This window comes from Dermochelys coriacea, chromosome 11, assembly GCF_009764565.3.
Source record: "Dermochelys coriacea isolate rDerCor1 chromosome 11, rDerCor1.pri.v4, whole genome shotgun sequence".
Classification (NCBI taxonomy): Eukaryota; Metazoa; Chordata; order Testudines; family Dermochelyidae; genus Dermochelys; species Dermochelys coriacea.
In genome coordinates, this window is record NC_050078.2 from 44,176,614 (window position 1) to 44,189,572 (window position 12,959).

Below are 12,959 nucleotides of genomic sequence, written 5' to 3' on the forward strand. Positions count from 1 at the left end.
ATTTTAGAAAGAAGTAGAGCAGACTGCTAAGTGATCTTGTACTGTACCCTGTGTCTCATAGTGGCCAATGTTAACCATTAATGCAACTAACTATTCAATACAATATCACAGGGGGAAACTTTTCCCCATCCCCAGCTAGTAATCATTTTATCCACTGAGTCATTAAAACTGATGTCCTTTATTGTATCTTAGTAAATGTAAGTACAGATGTTGTTATTCATTTACACTGTAGCCTTTTTACCCCCCACTCCTCCCAAGATCCAGCCCCCAAACCTGCAAACTCTAATGTGTAACTGTATACACCAAAACCTTCCCATTGAACTCATCTCAATAAACATATAGCAGAACAAGAAAATGTTCAGCAAAAGGAAAGGACAAGGAGTATGAAACAGGGAGTCAGATGCTATTTATTTATTTATTTTCCCATAACAAAAGAATACAGAGGTACACACAATTAAAAGGCAATATCATTAACATGGATAAGAGCAAATACATTTTTGTGCAATATATAATTAAGCTGTTGAAGTTGCTGATGCAGGAAGCATATAGCAAAGACATTGATTCTGCTAATGTTTATGTGTTATTCCGTTCTCTCATTCTAGCCAGATAGTATCATGTGAGGATGCTAGAGTCTTGTTCACTAAAAGTACCGTGATCAGTTATTCATTTAGGCCTCCATCCAGCAAAGCACTCAAACATGTGCTTAACTTCAATTATACTATTAATGAGCTTAAAGTTAGGCATAGACCGAAGTGCTTTGCTGGAATAGGAACAGCAAACCAAATATTTCTCACCTTACTATCCTGAGTAGTCCCACTGAATTCAGAGACTATGAGTCTGAGAAAGGTTAGCAGGAAATGCTCCTACATGGCAATGACTTTCAGTCACAACTTGTCTGGACCACATTGTACCCAGGATGTAGAAATAAGGTTTCCTATTTAAAAAATACACACACACACACAAATAAAGAAAAAAGAAAAGAAAAAGGAAAGCAAGGACAGCATAGGAATTCCTATAGAAATATAGCTCCACATTTTGCTGTTTCTAAGATGAGTAAACAGAATTGAAAAGTCTAGGAGACATCAGTAGATATAACCTTTTTCATTATAAAAGAACAATAGGATAGTTATTTCTAAGGAAAATCCAGTAATCTTTTAGAAAACATCTTTAGAACAGCCACATTACAGAAATGTAAAAAATTATTCTTGAACTCAAGCTACCTTCGGCATTTATTGCAGATGCAGATTATAGAGTTTACATTTATATTTTTCTATCATATCTAATAGTTTGATTGGGATTGTCAATGCATTTTTTCAGTCACAATCATAGAAAAAGGCTTTTTTCTCTATCAAATCCCATTATGTTACATTCTGCTGGGACATGATAAATAATAGCTAGAATTTCCTACTCAGCACTCTGATAGTATGGTCGTCTGTCTTCAGTTCAAAGCAAGAGGCAACTGTGTTTCTTATCTTTAGTATTTCTACAGTGAAGGAGGAGCACCTTTTCACTATGGAAGAAGATGGGATGATTCCCAGAGACAGAGAGGAGGTAACAGTAGAGAGCTTATCTACCAACTTAACTTCGTAATAGAACTGTTGCTATTCCCCCCCCCCCACATTGTAATTTTAGGATGGAGCCTACAGTCCTTACAGACGCAAATTACTCTTTGCAGCTGTATTAATGCAGGATTGTGTCAATCTCTTGTATGTGGAGACATTATTAAATGGGATCTTTCACATGATACATTGTAACAGCTGTCCAGGGACCTTGTACAAAGGCATTAAGAAGGAGATTTTTGACACAACACAGAGCTGCTACAAAGCACCAGGGCCATCTGTAATATTGAGACTTTATCAAATGGATATTTTTAACATGAACAGTTGTATTATATATAAATATATATGAACATGTTTAAAATGGGAATGAGATCCCAATCACAGAAAAAAGTTATAGCCCACTTTGGCTGAAAGTATATGTATTGGGCCAAATCCATCCCTGCTGTAACCCTAAAAGTTAACACAGTTACACTAGGACTGCTTTTGGTTTATTTTTTTCATCATTTTAACAATATTTTAAATAGCTATTTTCTTCAGAAAACACATTCTGATAAAGAGACCAGCGCTGAGCTGTTTGGAGCAGTATGGAGACTTTCATGAACAGATCATTGACTAAACACCTTGTAATGGCTTTAACAGAGCAATATTGACTGGTCCAGCCAACCCTCAGGAAGGAGTTAGTTGCAATGTCAATATTAATGTAAAGTAAAAATGTTATTTTATTTCAAATACTGTACACATAATGTAGAGTAAAATCTGCAGCCCAATTATATTTAAGCATAAAAAATCCCACCCCAAATTCTGCTTTTGTTCGTATTTTGTTATTATTTATTTTGGTTGCTCATTCATGAAGCCCAAAGAGGGCCAAATTAAGTTAATGGAAAATTTGTCACCAAAAGTGTACTTTCTGATGATGTAGTATCAGAATCATCACATCATCCCAACATAATTTTTGGGATGCTTCAGAGACTTTGCGAGCTACTTGCAGGATACACACCTTACACACCTGAGTTGAATGACAACAAAAGTGAATTAAATTGAGACAAGGAAATCCTAAGGACTCATCCACACAACAGGAGGGAGGGGGAAGCTTAAGAAAAAGAAATCCAAATAAAAATCAGGGGACTGAGATGAATCCTAACCATCACCACTATCCCACTCTGCCTTTATATTGCATCTTTCTCCCTCTCTCATCTCCTGGTTATCTGTTTCATTTGTAAAGTCTTTGAAGAGAGGGCCTTGTCTTCCTACATGCTTGAAAATAACCCTGTTCTTGACTTAACCCAAGTGTGCTGTGCAAATTTTGAAAATAAGTTTGATAATGGAAATTTGCTTGACATTGAGTTTTATATAAAGAGTCAGTGTACTCTATTAGTAGGCTTCACAAAGAATTTTTAAAAAATGATTCACTGTCAATGCATCTAAAGTATTTGGATTACAATATATCATATATATGGTAGCTATTGATATACTGGGAAAGATCGGAAGAAAGGTAAAATTGTCAAGTTTCAAGAAGTTTATGCTTAGTAGACAGCTGCCTTGCTTCCGGATGTGATCTCATTAGATGTCATTAGTTAAGCAAGTATGGGTCTGCTTAGTGCTTGGCTGGGAGAGCGCCATGGAAAGCTGGGTGGTGGAAATGCAGTCAGGAGCAGTATTCCCCTTTTATCAGTGCTGAGCCATGAGGCTAGACTGTGCCATTGAGACTCTCCCTCCCTGAGCAGCTCCCCGATAGTACGCATGCCCTAATTTACTTTATTGCACTGATATGAATGGGTGAACACGTGTGTGTGTGTGTGTGTGTGTTCCATCTCAGATGTGGCTGCATTCCAGTAGAGGATGAATTGATGCTTGTTTGTAATATAAGTGAAAGGTGATTTTTTATTATAAGGAAAATGAAGATCTCAGAGCACAGTATTTGAATGATTAGAGACATAGCTAGGAATCCCAGGACATTAGTAGGTTTCAGATGATACCAGGAAAGCATGGAATTGTTGAAGCATAGACAAGTACAACCTCAGAAATAGCCGATGGCTACTATGGAGAGCTAAAAAGGAACAGAAAGGAATCCCATTGTACTTAATAGCAACACTTCCATTGACTTAAATGGGACCAAGATTCCACCAGTCATTTTAAAAGGATGTAGGCTTGTGTGATGAGTAGGAAGATCGGAGTTCAGAGAGATGGACAGAGCATGGGAAGGATAAATCCATGGACTGGGAAGGCAATAGATGGGAGCCAAAGAAGTCTTTTGAGCAGGGATGTGTTGTATAGGAGGAAGGCTGTGATGTATGGGGGAGATAATGCTTTCCTGTTTCTCAGGGGTGAGATTTAATTCACTGGTGTCTTTGAGGTGCTCAGATAATGCAGTGAGGAGTGCAATAGAAATACCTACAAAAAATCAAATAAATGTGTTCTTATTATTTCTTGGTAAGGAAACTACTGCCACAGAGAAGAAGTTTTGTCCGGTGGTTACAGCAGGGGACACAGACCCTGATTCAGCATAGCAATTAAGATGTCAGCTAGCAGATACATGTGCAAGATGCATCCCATCCCAATGCGCCACATATCCTCAGCCCTCCCTACTTATCAATCTATTTTGAACCATTGAGGGAGTGAATTCCAGAGCCAAAGACCCCTCACAGACAATGCTGTATCTGCCATCCTCTCTCTTGTGATAATTAAATAACCATGGCACTTTTGCAAGACCTGCTGACCTTCACCGTAGAAGTATGCTCAGGAAGAGAGGTGATGCCCTAGGCTGTCTGGGGCTTCATATGTCAAATCAAGACCTTCAGCTTCTCCTAGAGACCAATATGCAGGCACTGCAGCTACAATCCATGCAGCTGTGGGAGCACAGGAGCTGCCCTGCTAGCAGGGTATGCAACTTAATAAGTGATTCACTAAAATCAGCAATCCACCAACTTCACTCTCTCCGTGGATTTAAGGTGTAACTTACATATAGCACATTGCAATGGCTGAGGTGATGAAGGCATGGATTACATTACAGGAGCAAGATCCATATTTGAAAGCTAAGGCTGCAACTTCCTAATTAGGTGCAGCTGGCAAAAGCATTCCACTTAAATAACATTTTTATAAATAAAACATGGTGCATCCGAGGAATGGCTCCAATGAGGAATAAAAGCACCCATCTGCAATATGTAACTGCATTACAGCATTAAGCATTGGAACATCTAGAAACATCCAAGACAGACTTTCCCATATATTTGCTGATGCACCTCAGAAGTGACTGAAAACAATGTAAGGTGGAAGGAGTGAAATGGTTTTTCTCTCCTGCTAGCTAAAGGAAGGTTTTCAAAGATTTAGAGTTGTGATTACATGCAGGGAAAAATTTGGACAGAGTTGTGAATTATTAATTAATATTGATGAGCTGTCAGTCTGTGTAGGCATTTATGGTGTATTCAAAAGTTAGAGAAAGGCAGCCACTCTCACTGGCTGTCTAGAGGGAAAGGTATTTGAACAACCATGGCAGAAATTCTGGTTTCTGACTGAGAGTAGTATTTACTTTTAGATTTTATGTCCTGCATTAAATCTCTGCACTAGCCTGTGGTTCCATGTAGTTAAATATTTACTACTCGGTAAAAAAATCTGGGTAAATGAAGAGTCTTTTCTAGCCTGAGTTGAATGGAAGAGCACTCACTAGGAAAGGGAGAGGATGTGATTCTTTGCACATCAGTTGCAACAGTTCCATAGTAGCTCACATTTTATATAAATGAGTCTATAGCTGGATTATTCACCAAAAGAGATGCTGCAATGCACACCATTCTTCAACATATACCACCTCTATTCAATCCGTGAACACCATCCCTACTGCACACTCAGGTTACAAATATTCACACTGTGTCCATTGCACCATATTAACATTTTATCATTTCTGGAGATGCACATTGTATAATCATAGACCACAAACATAGCTATCTAGTCATGAATCAAACATACACAGGGCGGCAAAAGGGTTAATTATGGGTCTCAAACTATCAGCTTTTTTCAGGAGATGATCCTGGTGCACCTATATTAGTGAGGCGTATCTTTATATTTACCCGGGACTATTAATTATCAGAATATTGAAAACCTTAATTTCTAGGTTTCCAAATTGTTGTGTTCCTCTGGCTCTAAAAATACAGATTGATTCGGTTATGGGTAAAATTACTAAGTTTTATGTTATCATATAAACCATTTATTTTCCATTATTTTAATAAGAATGCCAGTTAACAGAGAAATTTATTCTGAAGTTCTGAGTAATATGACAAAACCTATTTTTTTCTTTTATTTAAGATTGTTACGGGTTAATGCTTGTATTTGATATGCAGGTTCATTCACATTTCCTCTTCAATCTCATTGAGAAGTATAAAAAAGTGGAGACTTGAAATTGTAATTCAGATTTCATTTTAAACTGCTTATCTCTAGTTGCCTTCTGATTAAACATAATTTTTTTGGAACCAAAATGTCACATTATCTTTATAACCAAAGTTTCAATCAAAGCCAGTAAAGGTTTACTGCAAAGAGGGTTCCCCTTACTGGTGACTCAATGTACTACAAGTCTACAGCTCTAAAATCCCAATTATGTCTTCAAATCTGTAAAATGATTTAACCCAAAGCAGCTGCTGGTTATATGTCTTCTCCGGAGGACCTTTGCACAGCTTTTCTCCAAAGCTCAATACAGATGTTTATTGATGACTTGTCAAATGTTTGCTAAGTACTGCCTACTGGTTTTACAGATGTCCTGGATACAGTCTGATACTTTGAAGTTGAATGGGAGCGATCCATACACACGAGTGTGTGAGCATGTGTTATAAATGAGTGTGTGTATATATAATTTACACTATAAATATTAAAAATTGTTTCATTTATACACTATATAATGAAAACCATGATTCTGTGGTATGACATAAAGATTTGATTGGCACTCATCTGTGATTGTTGCATTAATCAGGAATGAGAATACTTTGAGTAAATTATGAAGGTTTTCCCAGACAAGTGTTGATAAACCTTTATCTCATTCTGCATCATTGTGTGCTCTGTATATACTGCTTCACTGCAAAGCTGCTCAAGCATTTAACCTTTCAAAAATATATTTATTTTATACTGCCTCATGCAGAATCCGAGTGAAATCCTGGCCTCACCAAAATCAGTGGGGCCAAGATTTTACCTCAATTATGCAGGGCTCAAAGGGAGAGAAAATGTAAAATTAATCCATTTGAAATATCTCTATAAATGACTTAAAATAGTTTTTTCCAAATATAAGTGATATAAGTTTAAATTCTGATATCGCAACACTTTCAATGGCTAGAAGCAAGCATTTGAAAACTAGGGTTCTCCCATTTTCAGTAGTATAAAAATTCCATTTCTACCATGGAGGGGAAAGACTGGAACCTCTGTTTGGCAGGTTGGTTTAAATAAAGATGGATCGTGTGGTCTGATCAGGGGTTTAGAATGTTAGAATTAATCCCAGGGATGTGGATTAGTGGGCAGAGAGCAGGCTACCTACTCAGAGTTGCACAACAGATGCAATTTATTATATGGCTATTACCCATATATGTACATATTTGGTGTGGTTCTCAGACACATACTCTCACTAGCTATCATTAAACTGAGACACCATAGTATAGTATGCCCCTACACTTACTTCTCATCCAAAATAGGACAACTCAACCAGCACAGTACCACACTTAATACCAGGCTAAGGTTCAGTTCTGAATTGGAGAGATGACATATGAGCCATTCTGGAGAAGTAGCTCACTGAGCCTTCCCCTTAAAATCACACTGTATCCCAAACTAACTTTTTCCTGAAGGTCACAAAACTAACTTTTTTCATTTTTATGGAGCTCCTCTCCTTGGTTTTGTGTGGAAGCACTAAAATACCACGAGAGGGGCTATTTTGTTGTTTCCCAAACAACTTGAACCAAGATGTACCAGAAGAATTGTTAAAATTCCCATGGGATTACTAGACCAAGGCCTAGTCTAAGTGGTGTGAATACAGATCAGAATGTTTGAATGCAGATATGAAATAAACCAAACCCAAACAACTGACGTTTCATCTTAACTAGTTATTACTGTTGTTTGTGTAGCATTTTCAGTTTAATGTTTCATGCAAGGAACTGAAACATCTAGTACTTTGTAAGTGACAGTAGCCAAAAACATATTGCACAATCTTAATATTTTTGGTTCCCAATTACTCCCTTTATCTTTGAACATCAAATGTAACCTCAGTCAAACCTCGAGAAAAATGTAATGAATCACAACCATTTTTAGAAGAGTGCAAGCTAACAGGAAGGTATTTACATTGCCTCTTTGAAAGGATCTCAGCTTTTCTTCTCCATATCCCATCTTGAAATGGTGAGATTCATTGTATCATATGACCCCAAAATCTTCACAACAGAATCTTGCTCAATTAGAGGACTCACAGTTAGCTTTGCTTTCAAGCTTAAAGGGTTTTACATAGCATTCTGCAGAAAAACTAAGATCAGAGTTGTGTATAATTGATTTTGCTTTCAAAGTGAAGAGAATCTATGTGTCACAAAAAGGTACAGTATTAGGATTTGTCTGACCAGACTGTATGCTTTAGCCAACTTAGGCATCTGCTTTTGATAATGACTTCTTGCTGTTATAGTAAGCAGCTCATACTAATAGCTATGTATGCACTTTTTGGCACTGAGCCTGTTTCCTTAATTAAAGTCATTTCACTCATACAATCAATAAACACACATTTACTTCCTAAATGTATCTTGAAACTATATGTTCACTTAGATAAAGAGTAATGTGAAATTTGACTGTGTTATAATATTCAATATTTGAAGATTAGTGAATTTATTTGAAAAGACCAATTCCTCTCCTAATGGATTAATAGTTATTCATATATTTACTTAACAACTTTAAAAACAATATTTAATATACATTAGACCACATGATTCAAGAAATTCTAGGTTAGGTCTGATCCTTCTGGCCTCAAACTTTAAAAAAAGAAAGTGGAACAGCATACTTTGTTTACTTAAATAGAATTTTCTGGCTTTAAGTCAACTTCATAACACTGTTTGAATGTGGTTTATGTACTGAATATCTTTTTTAAAACAATGCATGATTTTAGGATGTGAATTATTTAGTTTCTCACTTGACTATGACAGATTATGGGTCTTGAACAACACAGCACAGTTCCTCTGAATTAAACTGGTTTGTTGGGTACATTTCATGGGAGGCTAGATTGTCTGTCTGCTTTCATGAGCAAAGGAGACCTAGATCTAGTAGATTAGTCTTAGGTGGCTGAGTAGGGTGGGAAGAGTTAGGGACTGTTGGCTTGTTCCCTCTCATCCCACTTCTCACACCATGGAAGCAGAGGGTCAGTGTGGTAGAGGAGGACAGAAGGTGCTCAGACACCATGGAGATTGGTGTAGTATAAAAACCTAAAACTGAATAATAATAGTTGAGCTGAGTGGGAAGGATGGCTGCTCTCTATAGCATTATTCCTTCACCCTGCAGGTATTTCTGTGGGTAAAGTGACCAGGCTTTGGTTTTTCCCTGGTCAGTTCCATTTTTCAGCTCTCCATCCTTTTCCAGCTGTAAAACCCCATATATTAATGTCCTATTTTATAGTCCACAACTCCCCCACATCCCGCACTAGCAGATGGCACAGCAGCAAACTCTGGGCAGCCATGTTACATAGCCCCCACCACACTTTCAGGAAGAGGCCACTAGTGGCAGTGACAGCATCAGTACCAGACTACTATCTCAGGGGACTGGTGGGTGGTGCCAGCAGCACTACCAAGGCTGCAGGAATTGGGCCCAGATAGGGCAACAGCATCAGGGCACAGGAGCAAGGCCCAGCCAGGAGTAGCAAGAAGGGGATGAGTGCAGAAAATGGGTTCCTTATTGGAGAAAGAGAGAAGCACCAGCCCCCAGCTGAGAAGGGGGTGGGAAACAGGCCAGGATGATGGGGGTGATGTATGAATGGAGCAGCTTGTATTTTAGGGTTACTCTAAAATAATTTTTGATGTTTTTTTTTAATTAAAAATTGACATTTTGATGTTTTATCAGCTTTGAAGTTGGAAAAACTCTAAATCATGTTTTTGTTTATGTTTAAATAATGAAGTATCTTATTGGTGCTGTAATTACACTATTTCCTAGTTCTCTATAAAGCTCTTAGAGGTGTCACCCCTCCTCCCACCAACCCTGAATGGCAGTTGCCCTGTTTTTTCATTTTGATACATGTTATCTGTGGGACAGCAGTGCCCCAAGTAATGCTGACCCAGTTTTGTCCCAGTATCTTGTTGCTCCCCTTTGGTAAGCAATTTACTCACCTGAGTGGTCCCATAGAAGTCAATGAGACTACTTGGATAAATAACTGCTCACCACTGGGAATTCACACTCTGGCACTAAGTGAATAAAGCAATTCTTGGAGTATGGGGAGGAAAGATATTTGGCAAAATAAAATTTTAAACAGTGGTTCTGACCCTGCATTGCCATGTCCTTTCTTCCATGTGAGGAAGGCTTAGTGTTGGTTTTTCATTTACAATTTTTTTAGATGTACCTTAAAGTTGTTGACCCCACTGCCATAGTGCCTCCTGGCATCAGACATTGTAATTTGCAACTTCTGTGTCATAGCCCTATGGCCTGTCCCTTTCTGGAGTACCCAAATAAGTCCAAACAAAAAAAAACAAAGTCTAAGAGACCACATAGCCAGCCTTCAGCCCTAGTCCAGGTTCAATAGTCCTTGCCCCAGTCCTGCTTACACTGCCCTTCCTGCAACAGGGTTGTAGGGGAACCCATGCCTGACCTCTGACCTTTCCTCTGGGTTCCAGTCCAGGGTCCTTGTGATAAGCATCTAGGGTGTATTTCTCATCATCCTTTTCTTGGTCCCTGGGCTTCTTCTTACTTTGCCAGCTTGCAGGCATCTGTTGTGGAGCTGTGCTCTTCAGTCCCCTCTCCCTACAGTTTCATTTCTCCATGAAGCTTTTCCTAGGTGGTTGGGGTTTTTTTTAAACTAAGGAGCCTTCTTCAGGTGTCTCTTAGGGCTTGTCTGCACAGTGGGGTAATATGCACTAGTGGAGTGTAAATTCTAATGTGCACCAATGCATTGCACAATAACTGGCCTGTGTAGATCCTGCTTGTGCATATTAAATATTCCCTTCACCTTTGCTGCCCCTTTCCTTCAGTGCCAATCCCAGAGTATAAGCTCCCTCCTGCAGCTCTCCTGTCTGTCCTCCCTCACTGGCCCTGAAGTCTTTCCTTTGGAGGAACCATCCAGTCTCATTCTCCGCAGCTGGGTAATTGGCTCCTCAGGCTCCCTGCTAACGCTTTATTTGCCAGTGTGGGGCACAGACCACATCACAGTGCCTATTTAGTTTAAGTTATTTTTGTCTGTTTGTCTCAAGATTTTTCAGAACTGGTATTGCTGGTTTGTGGAAGTGGTAAATGCAAATGCAAGGGCTTATCAGAGTGTGTTCTTCATTTTACTGATTGGAGGGATGAATTTATTAGATGAGAACAGATATGGAGAATTCAGCCTGTGAAAAAATCAGTCACTCTGCAATGGTACCCTGACAAAGAAGGTTGTTAAAGGCCAGGGATAACATACAAAACCCTAAGCACTATGCTGTAGATTTATTAAATTATAGGTGGAAAATACCCTATTTTAGGTTGTATGTAAGACAAGTATCTGGATTTCTTTTGTAAATATTTTATATTTATTTGAAAATTAAAACAATCCATAGTGTATAAATTTAATTTTCTTATGTCTGGAAAATGTATGGTTTATATACTTAAGCAACATTGTAAGAATACCTCAAGAGATTTTTGTATCATAAAATCTTGCATCTAATCTAGTGTCTAGTCACCGTTTTTAATTCCCAACAACATTGCTCAGTAAAGATCCGATTCTAATTTACATTAAGGCCACTTTATACCTAGGTGGTAGTGTAAAGGGGCCTTACGGTGTTAATCATTTGTTACTGATTCTCCTCACATTTATACTACTGTAACTCAATCGACTTCAATTAAGTAGATACTGATTTACAATGGTATAAGTAAGGGGAGATATTAGGACCCTAAATTTCTCCAATGTTTGTTTTCATATGCAGTTTTGTCATCTGATGGTTGTCCATCTGAGTAATCCTAAATTTGAACAGCTCATTAATTTTTAAAGTGAATTTTTTAGCTTATTCTATCTGATGTACTCAAACCCACTATATCAATGAGATCTGCTGAGTCCACTTTTCAACTCTTCATAAGAACTCCTAGTGAAGTTCTTAGGGGATGCCCCTTTCCATCTGGTCTTTCCCTTACCATATTTTTTCTGTAATGAGGAGCTATTTTAGAGCAGTTGGCTCTGGCCTTTGCTTTATAATCTTGGGAGAAAGATGACTGTAACTCAGCCTGGTCTCTAGACTGGTCATAGAGCTCTTAAGTGTACCCAAACATATGCTACATGTTTAGAACTGCCCTAGGAAGTACTGTACTAAGATATTAAGTAAAGTGATTTCCTATGTTCAACACTATCATAATCTTCTCAAAATTGGGAGGCACCCATTCAAGGTCTACATTTTACTGAATATGCACATGTAGTTCCCATTGACAATAGTAGAAATTATGAGTAGGTTCAGAGGAGAGAATAGGCCCTTCAGATTTCAGAGGACAGTTACTTAAAAGACTTATTGATCTTGCAATCATCTCTAGATAAAATTTTGACATCTACTAAGTAAAAAGTAAATCATGTTCTATCTGAAGCAATAGTATTTAATAATCCAAAGATGAGTTACAAAACAACTTAGTTTAATAAGTTAATTGAACGTAATGTACTGCAGAGCAATTTCTGAGTTTTCTTAGAACTTTTCTTCCAGACTCCATCAGGGTATCGAATGACATACTCAGCAGTGAAACAAAAACTAGAAGCATTATATCATCAGAAAAATCTCTCATTGGCTGATCAGTCCTTTAAGGCCTGACTATTTCTTTCAGTTTCCAAAAGCTGTCTTTCTCAAGTAAACCCTTTCCTTAGACAGCCATCCCTGAATATTGTATAATATATTTTACTTTTCCAAGAAATGTCAGTAGTACTACAGATGTGGTAGCTTTAAAATATCTGCCACTTCCATCAGTTAATGAGCATAATAAAATAGTCCCTGTCCCTGTATACTACAATATCATCATTCCAACCCTCAAAAATGACTATGGCTGGTAATAAGACTGTTGTTCTCCTACGGGTAGGTGTGCACTAAGTACACCTGTATTCACACCCTACACACTATTGTAATAATCTGCACAAAATACGCCTTGTGAGGTGTAATTTAAAAACAATAAGTCATTGATTATTAATATTCTGGTGTGATGTTTGTACACGGTGGGCATTAAGAGTTATGAATACATGCTGAAATTATGACTACAGTGAGT